The 26328-nt window shown below is 43.6% G+C and overlaps 1 protein-coding gene across 1 annotated transcript in view; it reads right to left on the bottom strand.

Moving 5' to 3' along the window:
- The window catches only part of LOC144686400 (partitioning defective 3 homolog B-like), an 877073-nt gene that overhangs the window by 732471 nt on the left and 118274 nt on the right, over positions 1 to 26328 (bottom strand). The window lies entirely within an intron of this gene.

Genomic DNA, 26328 nt, shown 5'->3' with positions numbered 1-26328 from the left:
GGCATTTGGGAAGCCAGCCGCTGCCCTCAATTGGCAGCGCACCGCAATTTCACGCTGGCGAGCCAATTAAGGCCCGCCCAGCGTGAAAGGCAGCTGGGGAATCTGCGAGAAGGGGCGGGCAGGGGCATGATGTCCAGCGAGTCCAAAACCGGCCCAGGCAGCCGCTGGAAGGCTGACCATGGAAGTCTCCGTGGATCTCGTTGCGGTTGGACACGGCAGGCGGGAGGGCAGGTCGGAGGGGCAGTCAGCCCCGCGTTTCTCGGGTGAGTGCCTCGCTGCCCTCCTGGAGGAGGTTGCAGCCAGGAGGGAAATCCTTGTCCCCAGAGACGGGAGGAGGAGGCCCTCACACCTCACCAAAAAGGCCTGGGAGGAGGTGGCATCCAGGGTCAGCAGCCATGACGTGGTGAGGCGCACATGGGTGCAGTGCCGGAAGTGCTTCAACGATCTGCTGCGATCGGGAAGGGTGACACGGAGGTCACTTTGCAGAAAGGTTAGGAGCTGGCCATCCCCCCGTGGACCTCTGAGGTGTTAGAGTGTGTGGTAAATGTCAATGAGGAAGCATCTGGCCAAGGGGGTGAGCCCTGGCTGCTTGGACTGAGTGCCTTGCGGCTCCAGGGTCACGAAACGACTGAGCCCTTCGAGGTGTTCCTCAGGTGGGTTTGGTCAGGCTGCAATGGCGCTGCAGGTAGAGAGTGGCCTAATCAATGCTCCTCTATCCTTTCAGGAGAAGACATCCCATGACAATATTGAGAGGTTGCAGACTGGTGGGGGACCCCCACACCTACTAATATTCACTCGTTATGAGCAGGAGGCCCTGGAGCTGGTGCACCTCGGTCAACTGGCCGAGGTGAGGTTGGGATGCCACAGGGAGGTAAGAGTGCAGTGCACTGATGAGAGAACGTTGGCTATTGCAACCATTCTAGTGTAGTCTCTATATTGATGTGAGCCTCGAAACTGGAGTCCCTATTGATAATCGAAAGACGAGGGCACCATGCTGCATATCTCTGTCTCACCAGGGTGCCTGGCATGCACAGTGACAGAAGACACCAATGAGTCCTGAAACAACGCCGAGAAATGCTCAGAATGCAGCTCTGAAGCGAGATGAAGCTGTCCAGTTCACAGAAGCAACCAGCAGCAAGTTATATCCAAAACTCCTCACTACTCGCATTGAGAACGCCACTGACCCTTCTTATTCCGCGCACCCCCCCCCCCCACCCCGCCACCTCCCCGTGGATGAGCTTTTGCTAATTGTGGCCTGCCTGCCTGCCCGTTCAGCCTGTGTGACAGCTGAAAAATCGCACGGGCTATGTAAACTCTGAGACAATTGGTGTGTCAAGGGCCTTAACTGGCCTCTTAATTAATGAGAGGTGTGCCTCCGTCTCCATCGTGCGCCCGCCTCAGGAAATATCATGAGTGTGCGCATTGACGTTGGCATGCTCAGCCGACGTCATCGCGCGTTATTTCACGTTCAAGCCGGATGAGGTTTCCAACAGCAATTAAAAATAAAATGTAAATTTTAACATTTCATTAAGAACATGTCCCTGCTCATGTGACAGAGGCACACGAGGGGACATGTATTTTAACAATATGAAATTGTTTATTTTTAATTCTTAAACTCTTCATCTCCCTGAGGCAGCTCTGTGCCTCAGGGAACTTTTCCAGTGCGAAGTTGCATGCTCACCCTCCTCCCAACACAGGCAGCGCTGAGGGCCGAAGCACGCGTTTCACGCTGGGTGGGCCTTAATTGGTCCCGCCAGCGTGAAATCGCGGTCCGGTCCTGATCGCGGGCGCCTTCCCGAGCACTCCCGCCCGCCCAACGAGGGGAAAGTCCTGGCCAATGAGTTTCGGGATATGTGCGAAAACATGAATATAACAGTTATGAATACAGCAGCAGAAAACTGAATCACGCTGTAATAGATGAGATGCTTCGTAAGATTTTAGCAGACAGACCAAACTGTAAATTAACATCAGCCCTAGCATGGGCTGTCCACGCCAAGAATTCAGTGCAGATGGTTGGAGGCTATAGTCCATATCAGTTGGTTCTTGGTAGAAATCCAAAAATTCCTTCAGTCCTGAGTGATCATCCTCCAGCTTGGGAAGGAACTATGATTAACTCTACTCTTGCTGAGCATTTAAATGCGCTACACGTGGACAGAAGAGCGTTTCTTAAAGCCGAAGTTTCAGAAAGAATTTGGCATGTCTTAAGGTACGGTGTACAGCCATCGGAAACTATCGTCAATCAGGGAGACAGGGTATACTATAAAAGAGAAGGGCTTAACAAGTGGAAAGAGCTGCTTTTAAATGCAAAAATAAACTTTTAACATATGAGATAAGCATGTCCCCACACATGTGACTCAATCACATGAAGAGTTGTTTTTTAGTAAGCGTTGGAAACATCATCCTGCCCGTGGATGAGGTTTCATTAAAAATGCAAAGGCTGCCTGGCCTATTCGCCCAAAAATGCAGCAAGAAATGCAGCTTAGTTAATTATTTAAGGGCCTTAACAGGCCTCTTAATTGTCAATGGTAGCGCTGCCATCGATCGCGCGTGCCCACCCACCGATCGCGCGTGCCCACCCACCGATCGCGCGTGCCCACCCACCGATCGCGCGTGCCCACCCACCGATCGCACGTGCCCACCCACCGATCGCGCGTGCCCACCCACCGATCGCGCGTGCCCACCCACGTGCACGCGATGACGTCGGGACACTCGCCCAATGTCATCGCGCACTATTTCACTCCCATTCGGGTCGGCGCACGCCCGCCTGCAGGACAATATTCTGCCCATAGTATCATTTCAGACAGTGGGTCTGGGAGTGAACATTCCCCTAGGGAGAGATCACGAACTGTTGAAAGAACATCTATAAATAGGAAAGGGAGATCAAACATTAACAGTCCAGAGCATGATAGAGGGCAGGATAAAGGGCGTAGTTTAACAAGGTCAAGGAATATGGTACAGACTGGTAATGCTACAAGGAGAAGCCCATATGATTGAGAAGACTTAGTGGCTTCAAACAAATTTGATGATAAATTAATAAAAGACGCCAAACAGCAAGAACTATATAGTAGGAAAGAATTTGGGCTATACACAGAGGTGTCAGATAGGGCACAACCTGCCCTGTATCAAAGATGGATATGCACAGAAAAGGTGCTTCCTGATGAGATTTATAAAGCTAAAGCCAGGCTAGTAGCTAGAGGGTTTGAAGAAAAATTGGGTGACCAGGATATAAGAGTAGATTTGCCTCCCAGAAAAATACAGCAGCTTCTGAAACAGAAAAAGAGGAATTCAGAAGTCTAATTGGGCAACTCCATTGGCTAAGCAAACAAACAAGGTCGACGTCAGTTTTGACGTTTTGGAATTGAGCACTAAAATGAACGATCCCAAGGTTGAAGAAATCATTCGAGCAAACAGAACATTGACAAAATTAAAAATGGAGCAGTGTGTTTTGAAATTCTCATCTTTAGGTGATCTTAGAAAAGTGAAACTGATTGTGTTCAGTGATGCAGCTTATGCAAATCCATGTGATGGATTTTCGAGTGCAGGAAGATTTATAATATTTCTCATGGGGGATAAAGGTAAATGTTGTCCTTTGGCATGGGAATCTTAAAAGGATAAGAGCTCTAAAAAGTATGTTAGCAGTGGAGACTCTCACCCTTGTTGAGGCGGTAGATAGTCTTTATATCAAAGATGCTGACAGAAATTTTCATTGGAAAAGGGTATTCAGAAATGGTACCTATCGAATGTCTTCTAGATAATAAGTCAACTTTGGGAAAATGTTCACTCTACGAAATGTATTAACGAAAAGAGATTGCGAATTGACATTGATGCTCGAGAATAAGGAGATTGCCAATGTCAAATGGATTGATAGCAGCTACCAATTATGTGACCGATTCATGAAAAGCGGACCGAGCTCGAAAAAGTTATTCGAGATCCTCAAAGAGGGACGTCTTTTTCTTTAAGACAACAAAAAGAAATATTCCTTTTGTGTGGACATATCTAAACAAGCGTTTTTTAAAGGAGGGGGAATAAATTGAATTTATTGAATGAAAAATATACTGATATTTGTTGGTTTTTTGTGTTCACATAAACTTAAGGGTTACTTTATTTTTAAAAAGAGGGGAATCTGTTGGGGAAGGAAACAGTTAAAAGAGTTCAATTACTAATTATTAGTTAACAACCTAGGTGGCTATTTGGTTGTATAAAAGGGATAACAGGTGAGACAAGTTCTCGCTAAAGAGATTTATGCACCAGAAATAAAACGCTATCTGAAGGAGTTTGTCTTGGTCTCGGTCTTTATTGCCAAACAGCTATGGGAGCTTAACACCAGTACTTCTGATGTCTTCCTTTTTCCTCAGCTGAGGACTCATCTCCACCACGGTTGATAAGGCCCTCACCAGTGTCCTTCCCATTTCCCGCAACTCTGCTCTCACCCCTTCACCATCAAAAACCCCCACCCCAATTCACGATACAATTCCTTTTGTCCTCACCTTCCACCCAACCAGCCTCCACATTCAACAATGTATCATCCTCTGCCATTTCCAACGCCTGTATGATACTACCACCAAACATTTTCCCATTCCCCGCCCCCCCGCCCACCCCATCGTTCCTCCACAATACCTGGTCCACTCTTCATTCACCCCCAGTGATCTGTCACATTCCCTTAGCACCTTCTCCTGAAAGCATAGGAGATGCAGCTCCTGCTTTTTTTTGATCTCCTCCTTTCCCATTGTCCAGAGCCACAAAACTCCTTCTGAGTGAAGTAGCTATATACTTGTACTTCTTTCTATTTAGTATACTGTACTTGCTGCTCATGATGTGGTCTCCTCTACATTGGGAAGGCCAAATGCAGATTGGACGATCTCTATGCCGAAAACCTTTGTTCAATCTGTAAACGTGATCCTGAGCTTACAGTCACCTTTCATTTTTATTCCCCACCTCACTCCACTTTGACCTCTCTGCCCTGCATTGTTCCAACAAAGTTCGATGTAAGCTCGAGTAACAGCACCTCATCTTTCAACTGGGCAAATTACAAACTTCCAGACTCGACACTGAGTTCAACAATTTTAGACCATAACCTTTTGTTTTTGTATGGCAGCTGTTGGTGAGAATTCTGCTATTTACATTAGTATCTCCTCTAGACACATCTGATTTTCTACTTGTCCACTGCTATGTCTCCTGACCTTACACTATCATCCCTTTTGACATTTAATCTCTCCTACCTTCCACCCGAGCATAGACCTTCCATTTTGTTCTTCCCCACCCCTCCACTACCCGCCTCTGTACTGGCTTAAAACTTGTTACATTTTTTTTTATTCATTCAAGTAATGAGGGCTTCGTTGGCTGGGCCAGCATTTATTGCCCATCCCTAGTTGCCCTTCAGAAGGTGGTGGTGAGCTGCCTTCTTGAACCGCTGCAGTCCATGTGGTGTAGGCACACCCACAGTGCTATTAGGAAGGGAGTTCCAGGATTTTGACCCAGCAACAGTGAAGGAACAGGATATATTTTCAAGTCAGAATGGTGAGTGACTTGGAGGGGAACTTCCAGCTGGTGGTGTTCCCATCCATCTGCTGTCCTAGTCCTTCTAGATGGTAGTGGGGGTTGTGGGTTTGGAAGGTGCTGTCTAAGGAACCTTGGTGAATTCCTGCAATGCATCTTGTAGATGGTACACACTGCTGCTACTGTCGGTGGTGGAGGGAGTGAATTTTTGGTGTTGGGGTGCCAATCAAGCGGGCTGCTTTGTCCTGGATGGTGTCAAACTTCTTCAGTGTTGCGGGAGCTGCACTCATCCAGGCAAGCGGGAGTATTCCATCACACTCCTGACTTGTGCCTTGTAGATGGTGGACAAGCTTTAGGGAGTCAGGAAGTGAGTTACTCATTGCACAATTCCTAGCCTTTGATCTGCTCTTGTAGGCACAGTATTTATATGGCTAGTCCAGTTCAGTTTCTGGTCAATGGTAACTCCCAGGATGTTGATAGTGGGGGATTCAGTGATGGTAATGCCATTGAACATCAAGGGGGCAATGGTTGGATTCTCTCTTGTTGGAGATGGTCATTGCCTGGCACATGTGTGGCACGAATGTTACTTGCCACTTGTCAGCCCAAGCCTGGATCTTGTGCAGGATTTGCTGCATTTGGACATGGACTGCTTCAGAATCTGAGGAGTCGTGAATGGTGCTGAACATCGAGCAATCAACAAACCCTAATATTTTCCAGTTTTGACAAAAAATTGTCAAGCTGAAACTCTGGGCGAAGTTTCAAAAGGCCGCAGAGATGGGACCAGATTCAAACAGACCTGCAATTTCCCACAATCGGCCAAGGATGCCACTCTGTGACCCTGACTCTGGGCCATTTCTGTTCAGGAAGGATCGGCTGGGGTGGTGGGGTTAGATGGTGATGGCTACATGCCCACAAACGGCAGATAGCCCATCAGGACAATTAATGAGGCTATTAAGGCCATTCAGCGGATGTGGACTGGAATTTTTTCAGTTGCTATGAGGTAACCCCCACCTCCCCCTTCCCCCACCAGCCCTGTGGGTGGCAGATTGGGGCTGGGGGTTGGGGGGGTGGGGGTGGTGTGGTGTGGTGATGGTTTCTGGCACTCCATCCAACTAGGGGAGCCACCTCCTCACCCTGATGATGGAGGTGCTGATGTATCAATGCTGGAGAGCCTCCTATTGGCCATTCAACCTCAAGAGCCCACAAGCGCTTACAAGCCCTTACAAGCGCTCACCCGGGCCACTAGTTGGGCATTCTGACAAAAATCATGTCGGGCTCCAAGGCCGAAACTTGGAAATTGACCTGATGCTCGTTAACCAGCTAAGTATTTCCAGAATTTTCTGTTTCTATTTCAGGGGTAGTGCAACTTCACAGTCTGAAATGTTTGAGCTTGTTTTTCAAAACTATAAATTAGCTGAACAATGATAAGCCACGAAACAGACACCATTTACATTTGGACCATTAGCATACTTTTTATACCCGCATACAATTTTTTGATGCAAATGCCTTTAAAACTGGAGAATTTTGGTCACATGCTGGGTACCCTATTGTTTTAGCACAAAAGTTTGTGTTAGTTCTGTCAGCTAGCTGCTGCACTGAAGCAACATGCATGCACCGCCTTTTCCTTACAAATGCACCTGGCTCAGTGGGTAGCACACTCACCTCTGTCCAAAGGTCATGAGTTAAAAAGCCACTCCAGCGCCTTGAACACTGAATCGAGGCCGACGTCCAATGCAGTGCTGAGGGGGTGCTGCACTGCCACATCAAAAAATTATATGCGGGTGCAAAAGGTAGGCTAATGGTCCAATTGTTTGCCATGTAAATAGCGTCCGTTTCATGGCTTATCATCATTCACTGTCTTTTGGCTGAGACATGCTCTTTTGGATGGAACTACAAGATCCTGACTCGAAGACTCAAAGAGGAGCAGGGAGTGGTTCGCAGTGTCCTTGCCAACATTCAGCCCTCAATCAACATCACAAAAACGGTTTATCGCATTGCTGTCTGCGGGAGCTTGCTGTATGCAATTTGGCTACTGTGTTTCCTACATTACAACAGTAACTACACATCAGAATTACTTAATTGGCTATAAAGCGCTTTGGGAAGTCCTGCAGTTGTGAAAAGTCCTGTATAAACACAAGTTCTTGTTTCAAATAACGATACGGATCCAAACCAGTTAGTCAAAGTTGTTCAGTGATCAGCATCCAGCACTGGAAATAACAAAAAGAGGCTGAAAAGGTTTCTAGTGAGTGCCTGGCTTCAGCTAAGTGGAAGTCAAGGCTTTCAGATTAGAATGAGAGATTGTTTGCTCAGTGTGTGCCCCCCTAAAAGAATATTCTGACTTTAAAAAAAAAACTTACCAAATGCAAGAAGAATCTACTCGCTATTAAAATCTAAAACATGCAGAATTAATCTGGCGCTGTATTTACAATTACCCTGCCTGTTGGCACCCTGCTCTATTTGATGAAGATGGTCAAGGGTAAATTTACCAGAGGTGTTCAAAAATATCGAAGTTTTTCCCTGCCCACTGTCGCAAAATCTGTTTCTACCAGCAGGAGAGTCAGATACCCAAGGACACATATTTCAAGTCATTGGCAAAAGAGGCAGAGGCGACGTGAGGGGGAAAAAAAATACGCAGTGAGTTACAACGTGGAACACACTGCCTGATAAAGGTGTTGGAGCCATATTTTACGGCAGCTTTCAAAGAGGAATTGGATATATAGGGGGGGCGGGGGAGGGGGATGGGTGGTTGGGGGGGAGAAGAAAAAGCTGCAGGGCAATGGGGAAAGACCAGGAGGGTGGAAGCAATTGATAACTCCTTCAAAGAGCTGGCACAGGTACGATGGGCCAAAAGGTCTCCTTCTGGGCTGTTGGATTCTATAAGTGCACTCATTTCTATGAAATCGTGAAAACTTTGGTGCACTGCTGCTTAATTATTCAATATTTAACCTCATGAAACCACCACCAGCCCATCCCCTTCGATATACTCAGAACCTCACATGGGAATACTTAATTCTGATCAATTTTTTTTAAAAGAATTAAAATCACCATAACAAACCCAAAAGCAATGGGTAACACTGGATTGTAATTAAACCTGCATTATTTCATCACAAGGTTTGAGATTTGGTGTAGACAGAATACACCAAACGCACCTGATTGCTGATTCATTTTTAAGCAACTCTTGCTGGAACATTTAATTGTAACTTCATCAATCCCAGTAAGCTAGCCAAGGGAGACATGGCTCAGGGAAAAAAACTACATCATTACAACAGAGGTGTCAGCTGTGGCTCAGTTCATAGCACTCTCACCTTTGAGTCAGAAGGTTGTGGGTTCATGTCCCACTCCCGGAAAAAAAAAGTCAAGAACTGTGAATGTACTCGAAAGAGTTACATCATTACAACCCCGGCCCACAGTCCTTTAACTGCCACCTACACCCACCCATCAAAAAGCTATTGGAACCTTCCCTCATCATTAGGACCCTCTTACAAATTAGACTATTCAAAAAAAATAACAGGTAACTTATACAAACTTATTTAGTTCAACAGACTTTGGCCATTTTCAAGCAGAGAGTGACAAACTGCATCAGAACAAATTACTAAAAAGGAGTGGTTCAGACCAACAAGGCACAGCAGCTAAAGAGAGAATACAGTCACAAACTTAGCATTTCATTAACTGCTTTACTCCAGCTGCAAACATCTACTTGTGCAACAACTTAGTTGCCTCACTGCAGCCTCGGCATGTTTTCCAAACAATTTCTCCTGCTAAGGTCATCAATGTAGTTCTAAGCAAAAATGTCACACTGAACTGCTAACCTTGATAGGGGACAAAACAAAGTAAAATGATGTTCAAAAGATTGGTGATTGTGCATCAGCTAGTGTTTTTTATGTTTTGAAAAACTCCTGATGGGGTCCAACTCTTCCTCTGTTTGAAATAAATTCAAATACCAGGCAGATACACAGACAGAGGGACACAGAGTGAGTGAATGAGAGAGAGAGAGAGAGAGAGGTAAGAGAGGAGAAAGACAGAAACAGAGACACAGAGCTAGAAAGGAAGGGAGAGAGAGAGAGAGAAAGAGAGGAAGACAAACAGTGAAAGAGGTGGACAGCACATCACACTACATAGGCAGACACAACACCAGGCACACACACACACAGACACAAACACACAGACAAAATCTTTGTATGCGTCTCACTGCAAGACAACACTAAGTCTACCCCCAACACCTGCTCACAAACAGATACCATGGTGATAATTCCTCATCTCTGAAAAAGTTCTGATAGCAAGTTCCTTGCCCCTTCAAGCCTCAAAACTCGTGGCTTTGGCTGAAACGGAGAAAGCCAGGAGGAGGGGCATTACCCAGGAAGAAATATGACAAGAGGCACAGGCTGGGGCTAGGAATGAAGCACAAAGTGGAAAAAACAGTTGGAATTTGAGGCAATGCCAGTTGAAGCAAGAAGGATGGCCTTGTGTTCGTTGCCCAAAAACACAGGCAGCAGTCCAAGCTACATGTTCACGTGTTTGGTATTTCTCAACAAGCTCAGATATGAGGCATCCAGACTCAACCAGTACATTAACTGGAATGGTGGCTCAGTGGGCTTAGCTAGCACAAACACAGCAGGCCACATTATCAGTGACTGACAAGCAAAAACGGAGTGAGGGTGGGTGGTGGAGGATAAAACTTGTGTGCCCAGCCTGTTTTGTTTTTCCCATCAAGAATATTTTATTATATCAGCAGAAAAGAAACAAACTGCAGACTTCAGGAGCTGCCAAAAATTCCTCGGCACTGGCCCAAGGCAGAACTCAGCCAGGAAACAATGAACTGGCATTCATTAATTAGATGAGCGCTGTCATCCAGCAAAGTGCCTCACAAGTCAATTTACCAGGTTAAGAGATGGAGACCATAATAATGTGATTGGTAACGTCTTGCGCCGAATTTATTTTTAAAAAGCTGGATGATTCTTATACATAAATACTACTACCCTTGGGGGAAAAAAAAACGACGGCCTCAGATACAGTAACGGTTACAATTTGAACTTTGCTCAACACAGCGATGTTTCAGTTCCGCTTTGAGCAAAAACTCCCTGTTGAAGTAATTCTATCCCCTTTGTAAACAAATATTCCTGGCCACACGAGAGATACATCCTTCACGCCGACTCCAGTGTTATTTAATTTCAGCGGTTACATAGGCAGACAGCAGAAAGTAGGCTCCTGTGACCCAAATCGCGCATCTGAACTGAAATACCATTGCTCAGATGGACTTGAAATGCAACGATAATAATCTCAGGCGAAAACCAAAACAGTCAGGGGGTTGGGGGGTGGGGGGGGGGGGGGGGGGTGGGTGGGCACTGTGGGGGGAAAAAAAACAAGGCTACCCTCCTCCCCTCTCTCACACAACTACAGATTTCTCCCCTGTGTGGGGATTCTATAAATAATACTGAGTTTAATGTATTTCAAGAAGAATTCTGCCAATAGCTGAATTCCCCTTTGTTGAACGCAAGTGAGATGCCAGAGAGAGCATGTCCAAGCAAGAGAATGTTGCTTTGTTCTGTGACTGTAGTAAGGTTATGCCCCCTATTGGTTTATGTTGTACGTCAAGATCATTTTCTCACATAGTCCATGCTGACATTATTCAAAGGAGGTCCCATCTGCCCGCTCAGATGCATGTTAAAGAAGAGCGGGGGGGGCATTCTGCCCACGCTCCTGAGCCAATGTTTATCCAACAGCCAACATCACCACAACAGATTATCTGGTTATTAGCGCCTTGCTGTGCACCAATTGGTCGCCACATTTCTTACCCAACAATAACAACTGCACTTTACTTAAAAAAGAAACAAAGTGGCTGATGAAAAGATGTCCTGAGGTGGTGAAACACACTACATAAATGCAAGTCTTTCTTTTCTCTTTCTTCACATCCCCAAAAGCCTCCTCACCAACTCCTGTTTTGGGTACTCAACCATTGTTCAAATCTTTTTAGCATTTAAATAGCCCATCTCTACAACAGGAAAATAAAACATAGGCCGATAGTCTAAACTGTATCCTTGGGAGGGCAGATGATTTGGTTATACAATGGCACACTTAAAATAAACCATCCCTGAATAGTTTATCTTTTAATTCCAACACAAACATGAACTAAGTTTAAAGTACCTATTATGTGAAGCGCTGCCAGTTGTATTTTTTCTTCCTTCCAACAATTTTTTATACACCCCACACCCCCCCCCCCCCCACCCACCCACCAAACTTCACAATAGCAGAGTGCCTACAGTGAAGGAGGTTTTGGTGAGAGAAAATAATTAATCTGTAGCAATGCATGCCCTGTGTGCGGAATAGGATTAAAGTCACTTGATACAGTGCATGTGCCTTAATTAACACAGAAAACATGTGGATCAAGCATCGGATGTACAAGGAGGCGGTGGGAATTGGAAGGGTGGATTCATTTCCGGGTCAATTAACCCACACCCTCGACACAAGATAGGAACTGATCGGCATTTTCATTAAGGCAGAAGCCTCATTGGTGAGTGGTTGGGAGTGGCAGATAATTAGTTGTGAGGGACACCAGGGGAGCAGGCCATGTACTGGCCCAATCTGGCATCCTCTACTGTGGCTGCCATCTGTGAATGATGTAAATAAAGGAAAGAATCATCTTCAAATTGGCCAGGGCAGATGTAGAGCAGGATGGGGTTAGTGTTAATAACATTTAATTGCTGTGCAATAGGTTTTCGTCAAAACCTCCACTTATTAAAAAAAAAAATCACATAAAACTTTTTCAACACTGTCAACGCGGTTCCTGACAGGCTGGAGCTGTTCAGCTTTACACAACTCCCAATAGCAGCCTGCAAAAATCTTGGGATGATGGAGAGCAAGCTCTTATTGAACACCTTAATTACATAACTGCCCCTAATTATTGATCTGGGCATCTTCGCTTTCTCATCCTCCCCCTGCCCTCACGAAAGTCAGCAGGGTTGGGAACAGTGGCAGACTGGCACGCTGGCCATTGGGGATTTGTTTTTGGTCACCTGCCTCTGTGCTGGCCCAATTCAACGCACAAAAGTTCAGTCCCAAGCCTCGCACCAGTAGAGGGATTGCCTCCTGACCAGCAGAGAACAATCCTGATACATCTGGTAGACCAAAGTATTGATGGGAGGACTCATGAATACAAAGAGTTTAAGACGGGGAATAATAAAGGGAAGAATTGCCCTTTACTCCACAAAAATAAGAAACGTTGACACAAGGTGCTTTACAGACAACAAATTACTTTTGAAGTGTTCTCTTGAAATGAGGCAGCCATTTTGTCAAGGACCCATAAGCAGATAATCTGCTTTTTAGTGATGTTGGTTGAGGGATAAATATTTGGCAGGACACCATGGAAAACTTCCCTCCTCCTCTTTAAAATGTAGCCAGGAGATGTTTTATGTTAAGCTATGAGGGCAGATGGGGCCCCAGTTTAACATCTCATCTGAAAGGGTGAGATCAGACATGAGCAATTTAGAAGGTACTGAAAAGTGCTCAGTACCAGATTTAGAGTCATCATATTAACCAAATGTTTGTGAAAAAAAGTCTCCAAAAGAAAATTTACAATCAACAGTGTTTATTTCTACTCACTACTGGGAGCAATAGCCTATACACACTGCGGGGCTGATCTAAAAGTTGGTCAATTTTTTATGACATTGCATGTATACAGTATTAGAAATGTGTTGACAACGCCAGAACATAAATGCAGTGTGAACATTAAATAATTCAAGGTTTAAAATGTTTAAACAACAGACAATACTTTGGAGGTTGCTGCTTAAAGAGGAGCCTTTTTCAGAAACTCCAGTAATTTCTCAAGGGTTAAACAGACCCCTGTACTAACATGCTAATACATCATGGAGACAACTAGGCAATATCCAATTCAGCTAACTGCGTAAGAAATGTAAACTCAGAGAGACGCTTTGTTTAACAATGGATGCCAAGTAAAGCATGCCATAAAACATCATACTGTCTGGAATGCATTGTCAATATTACAATTACACCATCTAATTTAAACGAAAGAAAAGCATCTGTTTCAAACAATTTTTCCCAGAGAGCTTTTTGAAACAATGATCCTGTGTCAACAATATGGGGGGGGATAAAAAGTGCACATTGAAGAATTAATGGATTGTGCCATTTTTGTCAATGATAACCTGCTTCTGGTCAGCTTTAGTGGGAATGAGCCATAAAATGTGGCATATAAATTGACTTTTAATTAATCAAGTGGCTTCAAGTGTAAGGAAATCCTCACCCTGATGTTCCACGGTGCATTGCACTGGAGCACCAGCACACTCCATCATTCCACCAGGTTAGCAGGAGAGTGCAATTAGTTAGGTGACTCACACTGAGAGAAAAAAATACAGATGTAAACCATTTAGATGGTCTAAATGGTTTACATCTAATGTCTGAATGCTCAATGAATTTTGCAGTTTTTGGCAGTAGAAAAAAGAGGGGGAGAAAAGAGCATGTGTTGGGGGGGGTGGGAACGAAACTTGAATCGCCCATTGATGTTCCTTGTATAGGCCCATGTATGAAGAATGGCCGCCCATGCTCACGAACTGTAACCATCATGAAATCTAGTTACTTTCCCATTCAGTTGTGCAAGTCTTCAACAGAGAAAAAAGAAGAAAGACTTATATTTATGTGGTACTTTTCACAACCACTGGAAGTCTCAAAGGCTTCACAGCCAATGACATACTTTTTTTTTGAAGTGTAGTCACCGCTGTAATGGAGGAAACACGATACCAAATTGCACACAGCAAACTTCCACAAACAGCCATGACTAGATAATCTGTTCCTCTGATGTTGATTAAGGGATAAATATAGGGGACTAGGGATTACTTCCCTGCTCTTCTACAAAATAGTGCCACGGGATTTTCTTTTGCATCCATCTGATCGGACAGATGAGGCCTCAGTTTAATGTCTTATCCGAAAGGGGGCACCTCTGACAATGCAGCACTTCCTCAGTTCTATACTGGAGTGTCATCCTTGATTTTTGTGCTCAAGTCTTCAAGTTTTTAGAGATGGAGCTTAAAGGTTTAGAGTGAAGATGAGGAGGTGGATGTGAATAAACCGTGCATTTCAACAGCACACAGTGAAGTCAGTTACTTTATATTATGTTGACTAATGCTTATAATATCTTTCCAAGTTCAGAAACCCATTTTAACTATTTTGGTTCATTTGTTTTCCCCGCTTCCATTTGTTGGATTTTGTTTTTTGCCATACCTTGCCGCACAACCTATACCGATAAAAGGTCAGCTTGATGCCACTCAGTCTTACCCCTTACTGAGAGCAGTGCAGCTTACAATGTTGCCTCCTGCAGTTAAATTCAAAGGATGTCACTGCAAACCAATTACATAAATACTGCTCAGTATAAAAGAGAATGAAGGAGAGGAGCAAAAGATCCTGCAGCTTTCAAAATATCCAGTGCAGTCTGGCACAGGGCCTAGAAAAATCCAAAACACACATTTGATTTGGAAGGCAGGTAGCAGAAAAAGTTTGATACAAAGTTATGTTTTAAGTTTCCAGAAAGCTCTATGGTCTAAAGAGTAAAAACCATCTGTACAACAATGATTGCTAAGAAATTTAATACATTTGACTGTGTCATTGCATTGCATTGGAATTGTTCTACAAGCAATAAGAGCTCCAAAATAGTCTGCTAGAATACCAGACCTTATAAGGTAACAAGTCCTCCTGACAGTTTTTCAGAAGTCATAGCATATAGAACATGGCCCTTCTGGTGAAGCATGCAGGGCTGGACTCCAACAGTGATTGGGTACATGCCATTACAGAGAACCTTTTTCCATTGTCTTCTTCAATTTTGTTTTGGCATCAGTTTCTGCATCCAAAGGCACATATTTTATGCCAATGAAAAGAACTATTGTCTTTGTTAAGTGCTTAATGCTGACACAAAGAACAATTGGCTAAATTACAATTTGTATACAGGGTGAAGCTTTTCAACACTGACCTGCAAAAAGCAGGGGACAAAAAGGCAGCAGTCCAACCCACTCCCAATCACCCAAAGCACCAACATCTATTCATAGATCAGTTTCTTCTTTTTCTCCTAAATTCATCATCAGGATGTGGATGTCTCTGGTAAGCTATCCCTTGTTTCCCTGAAAAAGTGGACCTTCATCTAATTACAAACAACCTTTTCAGATTGCTAGGTCTTAAATTAACCGTGTTGGTGTGGAGGTCGCGCCACATACAGATCAGGTCAGGTAAGGAGGGCAGGTTTATAGCCCTAAAGGACTCAAGAGCCTAAATCTTCTGGCCAGTATGCAGGGGCGGGCCCCGCTCGTTGACGCATAAAATGACGCCCGGTGACATCAGGAGTGCGTCCTGATGTCACCACATGTCATTCCGATCCTCAGTTTGGCGGGCGCGCCATTATTAAGGCCATTATTAAACTAATTGAGGGACTTGTCTGGGCTGCCCATCCAACCTTAAGGTTGGCAGGCAGGCGAAGAGCCCAGGCGGCCTTCGCATTTTTCCTCACCCACAGGCAGGATGAGTTTCACGAAGGATTTATAAGTTTAATGAAAATTTTTATTAACATTCATTGACATGCCCCAGCTCATGTGATACTGTCACATGAGGGGACACGTCTGAAATTTTTTTTAAAAATTCTTTTATCCGGTTTTTCATTATCAAAGCAATCTCCCTGAGGCAGCTCTGTGCCTCAGGGAGATTTCTGCGCTAAGCGCTTCCAGGTGCGCGTCACACTGGGCGGGCCAATTAAGGCCTGCCCACACAAAATGGTGGTGCGCAGCTCATCGCGGGCAGCGATCGGCTATGCGCCTTCCCACGCCCACTCCCAAACCGCCCACCTGACGGGGAGAAAATTCCCCCCAAGGCGTTTTTGTTTGACAAAATGTGCTGGGAAAACTCAGGTCTGGCAGCATCCATGGAGAGAGAAACAGAGTTAACTTTTCAAGTTCAATATGACTTCTTAGGAAGAAGCTCCAGTTCCAGAGAAGGGTCATATTGGATTTGAAACATTAACTCTGTTTCTGTCTCCACAGATGCTCCCAAACCTGCTGAGCTTTTCCAGCATTTTCTGTTTTTAATCTCAGATTTCCAGCATCTGCACTTTTTTTTTATTCTTTCACAGGACATGGGAATCACTGGCTAGGCCGGCGTTTATTGCCCATCCCCAGTTGCCCTTGAGAAGGTGGTGGTGAGCCGCCTTCTTGAACCGCTGCAGTCCATGTGGTGTAGATACACCCGCAGGTGCTGTTTGGGAGGGTGTTCCAATATTTTGACCGAACAACAGTGAAGGAATGGCGATATAGTTTCAAGTCAGGATAGTGTGTGGATTGGAGGGGAACTTGCAGGTAGCGGTGTTCCCATGTGTCTGCTGCCCTTGCCCTTCTAGGTAGTAGAGGTTGCAGGTTTAGAAGGTGCTGTCGAAGGAGCCTTGGCGAGTTGCTCTTACATTTATTTTGGTTTTTTTTTGACAGTCTAATAAGTTCATGGTCACATTTTTTTCTTTTACTGATGCCAGCTTTTTATTTTCAGAATTTTTTTTTAAACCTGAATCAAAATCTCAAACCACCATGGTGGGATGTGAATTCACGTTATCTGTTATCTATTAGATCAGTGATTGAATCACAACTGTCAGTCAACGTACACTTTAATCCCCCAAAAAATCAGATAACTCCATCATTAACGAAGCAAAACAAATCCGACGCATAATTTTCATTTCCACAACGCTCAAGTTCCTAGTGTGTTCCAGACAATGAAATTCAGAGAAATGAAATAAAAAGTAAATTCTATAAAATAATCCTAATTTACCACAGAAGGAGCCTACATAACAAAGAGATTCATGAGAATGGTTACAGGGACGAGGCATAATGGAGAGAATTAGAGGAGTTGGAATTGTTCTCTTTAGAGCAGAGATAGTCAAGTAGAATTTTAAGGGGTGTTCAAAATTACGAAGGGATTTGACAGAGTACTTAGACTAAAACAGCTTCCACAGGTTTAAGATAACTTGCAAAAAAAAGAAAACAGCGAGATTAGCGGAGTTCGTTTTTGTAGCAAGATGTTGTGACGAGAATGCACTCTCTGAAAAAGTGGTGGAAGCAGATTTAATAGTATGTCTCTTAAGGGATTTGAATTGAAGCTCGAAAAGAACAAAATCTCGAGGGGTATGGGGAAGGAGCAGTGAAAGAGCCAGCACAGGCATGATGGACCGAATGATCTCCTTCAAGTGCTGTATGATTCTATATTGGAGGTGAAAAACAAAACTTTTACTTGAAGTTATTCCTCATGCCTTTTTGTAAAGCTCACTGAATTGAAGAATCAAATATCTGAGTTACAAGTGGCAAGTTGAATCTCTCAATTAGGTTGGAATCTTGGAATGCCCAGCCAGCGCTCTGCATCTTAAACAACTTGCTTCACACCGAGAATGCTAAAAACATCACTATAGGCGAAATAAACAGACTAGCTTAAATCCGTCCTTTGTAACCTTTATTGGCCTTTTCAGATTGATTTTCTATTCCAGTTGTCTTTCTGTAGCGGCTGCGGCTTGAAATCAGAGTTCACAGCATCTTATCAACCTGATATGACGGCATGCATTACATCCGAACCTTTCCCACCACCCCAGCGCGGGTTTTGCACTCTGATGGGCTCGAGCCCTGACAAAAAAAACTGGCCATTTTCTAAATCATACAAACGAAGAGAAAGCAGAAGAAAAGCAGCCTCAGAATACTGCATGGGGGAAACACAGCACATATCAAGGACAGACAAACAGATAAAGATGAGATAAGATACAGGGGCGGTAAAATTTTTTTTAAAACTTGAAATTGATTACAAGACAACCATGTCAAGGTTCATACGTAAACCATCTGAAACTGTCCATTAAATCAATATCCGTAACTTGCATCCATGTATCCATTATTTTATGTATTAAACTATTAGAACCACTCAATTATATTGCAGCCTGTAACTCACTCACAGAAATCCATTATTCTGTACGCAAAGTACCTGAACCTCAGGGTTACATTTACACTTTGCTGCTCACTCCCAGCTATGTATTCATTACTCCATAACCCCCCACCCTGCCCCACCACCACCCCATCACATTCCAAATTGACAGTAAAATTACAAAACCTGTAACCATATGCCACAACTCCAGTCCTAACCACGAAATGAGTAATATGCATTTTGTCATACAAGTCTTGTTACAATTAGCCTATCAATTGACTAAATCAATGAAGTACAACCTCTACTGACTCAGGAACATCAACCGGAGCCTATTTAAAGCGGCACAGCCTCAAGAGACGAACCCCAGGGGTAGAATATTGCCGTCAGCGTGCGGGGGGCGGGCCCGACATGCCGATGCATAAAATGACGCGAGATGACATCGGGCGTGCGTCCCGACATCATTACGCGTCATTTCGATGTTGCATTCAGTGGGCATGCGCCGGAGGGGGCTGCGCGCCGGCCGAACTGTCAACGGCCTATTAGGGCCATTAAGAAAGTAATTTAACTGATTAACAACACTGCCCGTCCAACCTTAAAGTTGGACGGGCAGGTGAAGAGCCCAAGCAGCCTTCGCATTTTCCAGGAAACCTCATCCACGGGCGGGATGAAGTTTCCTGAAGGTTTTATAAAATTAATAAATAAGTTTGTTAAACTTCACAAACATGTCCAGGCTTACATGACACTGTCATATGAGGGGACATGTTTAAATAATTTTTTAATTTATTATTTAAAAACTTTCATTATGTACTTAATCTCCCTGAGGCAGCTCCGTGCCTCAGGGAGATTGCTGTGCTCCTTCGCGCGTATGTTGAGCACTACCAGCCACGTGTTACACTGGGCGGACCTTAATTGGCCCGCCCGCGTAAAATGGTGACGTGCAGCCGATTGCGGGCAGCGATCGGACCCCGCCCAACATAGGTAAGATTCTACCCCAGGAGATATTTGGGCTAGGTTAGCATTGCTGCTATGCCTATAGTTGCAATGTAATGCCATTTATTCAGGAATCAAGCATTTCTGATCCACTTTGAACAAAAAAAAAATCCCACAGTGGTCCCTCTAAACCATGTAACCATGTTACCACGATGGATAGATTCTTGCCATCAATGTTATTGCTATTGTTATAACCGAGCAGTTGGTAAAGCTGAGTTATTTTTTAAAAATACCAGAGGGAAACTTTAAATAACTGTCAAAACTAATAATTTTAAGTGGTAGGTTTGAGATGCAACTCTAAATTCAGGAATCATACCGCCAGTTCTCAAGAGATTTTATATGAAGCTAACTGAAACATTTTATTAATTTACACAAATATATACACATGGCTACAAATTGCTACGATCATAACTTTTAACAAATTCCCCAACTAATCTCCATTAAGGCAAAAGCAGCCCATAGACTTAACCAGACACCAGGCAAAGCTTTTTCACCTTACGAATTCAAAATGAGGTTTTCTTCACTTTGGTTCCTGTGGAGACAGTTGGAGGCTTACAGCTGCTTTTGATCTCACATCGCCTCTCCTCTACACACACAAAACGGTTGTCTTGTTATACCTAGCACAGTCCATTGAATGTAAATTCTCATTGTATCAGCAGCCACTTTGAACTCCGCCTCTCCAACAATAAAACCCCTTTCGCAGAACCAATTTTATTAGTAATGTAAACATATTGCTTGGTCTCTGCTAGCTAGGTGCCAGAATTCACCCCATTTCTTGAATGGTCTATTCAAAAAAATGCAAATGCACTCTACCTCTCTTAAATATCAAAACTAGTACACATCAAAGCACCCAGACTAGCTGGCTCTAATCCAATTAGGACACACCCACAGACTAAACCTCTATTTTAAAAGAAAAATATTTTCCAATAATATTATATACATTAATAGCTTCATGACACTATCAAAGCATTAAGAATTTGGATAAGCGTTGAATATTTTTTTGTTTCCTTCTTACCTCTTATTTTAAATAGATTAATTATCTTTGAATAGAAACTGCTATCTTCGTCCATAGCAAATATCTTCTACCTTTTTCCCATCCCACATTAAGTGTAAGACACCAAATTTTACACACCTTTGAGAATACACAGAACACAAGCAAACCGGTCAATGCTAATAAGTGGCATTAATTCCTTCCTTCAGGTCTACCCATGCCATGCAACACAACCCCCCATATGTGCCAACTAAAAGGATAAACAGCTGCCTGTGCCTAAGCTTCTGTCAATGCTACATTTATCAAGCGCTGCAAACTTGAACAGGGCCTAACCACTGGAATTATCTCCCTAAACATCTCTGCCTCCCTGTCTTCCTTTAAGATGCTCCTTAAAACCTTCCTCTTTGATCAAGCTTTTGGTCATTTGTCCCAATCTCCTTCCGTGACTGAGTGTCAAATTTTGTCCAGTGTGTCTTGTGAAGTGCCTTTTGGAACATTTTACTGCAGCAAAGGGCTCTAGGGATATGAGCCATTGTTATTTCAATCCTCAGAACCATCTCAAAGTTCTTTACATAAAGCGCACTTTCTGCTGTTGCATGAAGTAATCGCTACAAACATTTGGCACAAAAGGATCCCTTGGACAACAATGAAATAAACATCTAGTTCATTTGCAGAGGTAGAAGAGAATGTCCATGTGCTGATTCTCCCTGGTGGCCTTGCATTCCTCCAACCCAATACCTTCCATCCAGTCGCCACCCAAGCAGAATCCATCCAATAGCACAACCGAGGCATCATCTAATTCTGTGGATAACAACAGCGATAGGTATCATTCCACAGTAGTCAGCCAGAGCTCCAAAGAACTGAACCTGCCCTATTCTGCATTTAAAAGGTGCTTTTTAGAAGGAGAAACTGAGGTTCTAACAATACAATGTCGATGCATTACAGGCTCTTATGAACAACAAGCTCAAAAGGCAACCGCCCAGAAATGGTGCTTTAGTTAGTTTGGGAAGTAACTTGTCTTCAATCAAATTCAAATATTATTGAAATTAATGCATTATTCGGTGTTAAGAGACCCTCCTGGCAGTGAGCAAAGCTTTCCCAAGTTGCAGCGCTACTAGAAGGTGCTGATTACTTTTCAAAAAAAACAACCGTGGATGTGCCTGCTGTGAATCTACAAAGAATTTTTCAAGACAGACCTGATTTGCACCATGCTGGTTTAGATTCAGACGCTGGGGTTACAATACCCCGGGGAGCTGAATCTAATTTGGATAAATCGTACTCCAGGAACTAAACCAGGTTGCCCACGGGGGAGAAATTCCGCAGCGTGGGGAAAAACATTGCCAGGTACAATCACATGTATCCACAGCTCTGCCTGGAATAGCCAAAACAGAAAAAAAAAGACAACGTTGTTTTCAGCAGCAGCAGGGGAAGGATAGGGAAATGGAGGAAGATTATTTCGAAAGCCAAAATTGCAGCAGCACTCTTGCTGTGCAACCGGCACCAGATATTGCGTGGCAATTCAGACGCATTCCAAATACGCTGGATACAGCCAAACAACTTTCTCCTCCATGCCTTCATTTGAAGGATTAAAAGTGGCTTTTTTATAAAATTATTCATCTTCAAATCATGACATTTTAAGCCAATTTTTTTTTAAAATTTCTTTCACCCGCCCCGCGCCCACTTGCCAACTTTAAAATTTTAAGCAGTCCTTCGGCTGAATTATACCAATGTTAAAAGAGGGAGAATTAAGACTTGATTTATGGCGGGTACCCATACTGGAAAGAAGAGTGCTGAGGTGTTGAATTCTTCAGGGATGCCTATGTATTGTAGGGCAAACAAATTCAGAGCTCCCTGAATGAAAAAGGAGATAGAAATTAAGATAGAAAAGAAAAAAAGTGTGCTTATGACAGGTGTCAGGTAGAAAATACAACTGAGAACCAAGCGGAATATAGAAGGTCCAGAGGGGAGGTGAAAAAGCAAATAAGAGAAGCAAAGAGGGATTGTGAGAAAAGACTGGCAGCCAGCATAAAGGGTAATCCCAAAGTCTTCTATCGGCACATAAACAGTAAGAGAGTGGTAAAAGGGGGAGTAGGGCTGATTAGGGACCTAAAAGGGAATTTACACATGGAGGCAGGGGGAATGGCTGAGTCATTTAATTAATACTTTGCATCTGTTTTTACCAAGGAGGTAGATGCTATCCAGGCCATGGTGACAGAGGGGGAAACTCTGTCACTAGAAGGGTTCAAACCTGTTAAGGAGAAAGTGTTGGATAAACTGGTCAGTACTTAAAGTTGGCAAGGCACCAGGATCAGATGAGATGCATCCACGGATGTTGAAGGGAGTGAGAGTGAAAATTGCAGGGACACTGGCCATAATCTTTCAGTCTTCCCTAGACTCAGAGGAGGTGCCAGAGGACTGGAGAATTGCACCCTTGTCACATCATTGTTCAAAAAAAAATTATAAGGGTAACACCAGAAATTACTGACCAGTCAGTTTAACTTCAGTGGTGGGGAAGCTTTTGGGAACAATTATTCGGGATAAAATTAGTAGTCACATGGAAACGTATGGGTTGATTAGAAAGAGCCAGCATTGATTTCTAATGGGGAAATCGTGTTTAACTTGCTGGAGTTTTTTGAAGAGATAACAGAGAGGGTAGATGAGAGTAATGCTGTTGATGTGGTGTACATGGACTTTCAAAAAGCATTTGATACAGTGCCACAAAACAGACTTGAGAGGAAAGTTTTAGATCATGGAATAAAAGGACAGTAGCAACATGGATACAAAATTGGCTGAGTAATAGGAAACTGAGGGTAATGGTCAATGGATATTTTTCAGGCTGGAGGAAGGTTTGTGGTGGAATTCCCCAGGGATTGGTATTGGGACCCCTGCTTTTGCTGATATATATTAATCTTGGTGTGCAGGGGACAATTTCAAAGTTTGCAGGTGATATGAAACTTGGAAGCATTGTTAACTGTGAGGAGGACAGTATAGAACTTCAAAAGGACATGGACAAGTTGGTGGAGTGGGCAGATAGATGGCGGGTGAAATTCAATGTTGAGAGGTGTGAGGTGATGCAATTTGGCAGGAAGAACATGGAGAGAAAATATAAAATAAGGGGTACACTTCCTAAGGGGGTGCAGGAGCAGAGGGACCTGGGAGTATATGTGCATAGATCATTGAAGGCGGCAGGATAGATGGAGAGAGCAGTTAATAAAGCATATAGTATCCTGGGCTTTATTAGTAAGGGCATAGAGTACAAGAGCAAGGAGATTATGCTGAACTTATATAAGGCACTAGTTAGATCTCAGCTGGAATATTGTGTACAGTTCTGGGTGCCAAACTATAGGAAGGATGTGAACACATTGGAGAGAGTGCAGAAGGTGTTCACAAGAATGGTTCTTGGGATGAGAAACTTCAGTTATGAAGATAGATTGGAGAGGTTCTCCTTGGACAGGAGAAGGCTAAGAGGAGATTTGATAGAGGTGTTCAAATTCATGAGGTGGCTGGATAGAGTAGATAGGGAGAAACTGTTCCTGCTCGTCAAGGGATTAAGGACAAGAGGGCACAGATTTAAAGTGATGTGCAAAAGAAGCAAACACGATTTGAGAAAAAACTTTTTCACACAGCGAGTGGTTCGACTCTGGAATGCACTACCTGGAAGTGTGGTGGAGGCAGGTGCAGTCGAGGCATTCAAGAGGGCATAAAATTATTATTTAAATAGAAATAATCTGGTGGGTTACGGGGAAAAGGCAGGAGAATGGCCTAAGTCATAATGCTCATTCGGAGATCCGGTGCAGACGCGATGGGCCGAATGGCCTCCTTCTGCGCCGTAACAATTCTGTGATTTCTTAACTCACTTGTTTGTCAAGTTTGAATTTTGTAGGCAATATCATTTCTTAGCAACAACACGGGATATACGCCAATTAATTGAAATACGGGTTAAAGCTTTGCACGCAGAGAGAGAATGCATGAGCGAGGAGAGGGCAGAGAGTGGCAGAGATTGGGGTAGTGGCAGAGATTGGGGTAGTGAGCACACGAACAGGGCAGTCTGCAAGTGGATGGAAATAAGTACTGGGCAAATGGAGAGAGGGCGAGAGGCGGAGGGAAGTGTGTGCGGCACAGATATTCCAAACCTGTCTTGTACATAATCTCTGTTCAGTGGCTCTCTTCCCACTTCTACTGTTGTGATCAGGAACTTGGCACTCGGGTAATAATAGGACACTTTCCCTTGTCTTGTTACAAAATTTACAAAGCTATGTATGCACAGTGATGACAATCAATCAACTAGTATTGAAGAGGGAATTAAATATTTAAATGAATGGTTATCAAAAACCCCTCACACTGTTGCCTGCATGACTTGGTTAGTGAAACACACAGGGTCATGCTGTTCATTGAATCCTACAGTACAGAAGGAAGCCATTTGGATCATCGTGTTTATGCCGACTATTTGAAAAGCTATCCAATTAGTCCCACGCCCCTGCTTTTTTCCTGTAGCCCTCCAAATGTCTCTACCATGTTCTTTAATTCATCTTTAAAGATAAAAATAAGCAAGACCACAGAATAGCTCGGTTGATCTGGCAGTTTGCACACATCACCGGATTTGGGCATTTACATCATGTTATTTCTATAAAGGACTGACAACACTGAATAGCTGAAATAAAAGGATAATTTGAGCATTTGACATCCAAAGAATGAAACGCCAGCTGAATAAATTGGACTTATTCAATGCAACAAGTGCCACATTACCACTTAGGGGATCTGATTAAAAGCACATTTGACTAATGATTTAGTATGCCGCACTCAGCAGTTAACTATGCATTCCTCACTTTGACAAAGATTTTCTTTGATCAATCTATCTGACATACCTGTAATAGAATCCGATATGCTTCAAAAAGGAATGCTATAACAGCCAACATAGACCACTTGGGCCAAGTGGCCTGTTCCTGTGCTGCAAGGCCATCGCTATAGGTCATGTACCAGCATGCTCCACCACAGAAGCAGGATTCAGGTTCCCGTTGCTGACCTCAGGCATATGGTCAACTGGAAGTGAGAAGCGGAGATCAGCGTTCCCCACAGGGTTGGGACAGGGAGAAAACACAAAGGGGATACAATGAAACCCAAGGACATGCAGCACTAGCTTTTTTTTTAAAAAGCAGTTTCTTAGAGCAGCAACTGATGAAGTTACCTGCCCAATCCCTCGGTTGGTATAGGGAAGGGGGTTCTCAGTCAAGGTTCGAAAGCCCCTGAAAGGGTCCACATGAAGGTGTCAAGGGGTTCATCAGTGATGAGAGAATGTGAGACTAGGACAATCTGGCTAAGCCTCTCTGTCTCTAACGAAAAGGTAAACTTGTGCCTGAACACCATAAGCGTTCGATTCTTTCAACGGTCAGTAAGTGAACTTTGCTGCTTACGCAGGAGCAATATAGTTCGAAACTACAACACATCACTGTACCCCTCACCTGAGCCTCCATCTGACCCCCTGCACTACCGACGAGTTTCGTATTAAGCCAGTAAAATGCAAATAATGAATATATATGTTTAGTATAAATATTTTTTCTGTGTAAAAAAAATTAGTTGTTACGTTGCAGAGGATCTGTGGAATTGTTATAATACAGGATGGGGTGGGGAAGGTGGGCCTCAGAAACAATAAGATTGAGAACCCCTTTGTATGAGATGTGGCACAATAGGGCTTAAAGTCAGAAAATTATTTCCTTTTAAATAAAAGAAGGGAATATGAAAACCAAACTTGTTGACCAAATCATTCTTAACCTGTCCAGGGTAAACAACCAAAAATGATAAAATTATTTTTTTGTTGAAAGAAAACGGACTGTGACTGTAACCGGCCACTTGATGCAAGGTTAATCGGCAACTTCTGGTAAGTTACACACAATTACAGATAGAATTCCTCACTTTAAGCCTTT

This window comes from Cetorhinus maximus, chromosome 11 (assembly GCF_964194155.1).
Source record: "Cetorhinus maximus chromosome 11, sCetMax3.hap1.1, whole genome shotgun sequence".
Classification (NCBI taxonomy): Eukaryota; Metazoa; Chordata; class Chondrichthyes; order Lamniformes; family Cetorhinidae; genus Cetorhinus; species Cetorhinus maximus.
The sequence above is the reverse complement of the archived record's forward strand: the minus strand, read 5'-3'. Positions and strand labels throughout refer to the sequence as shown.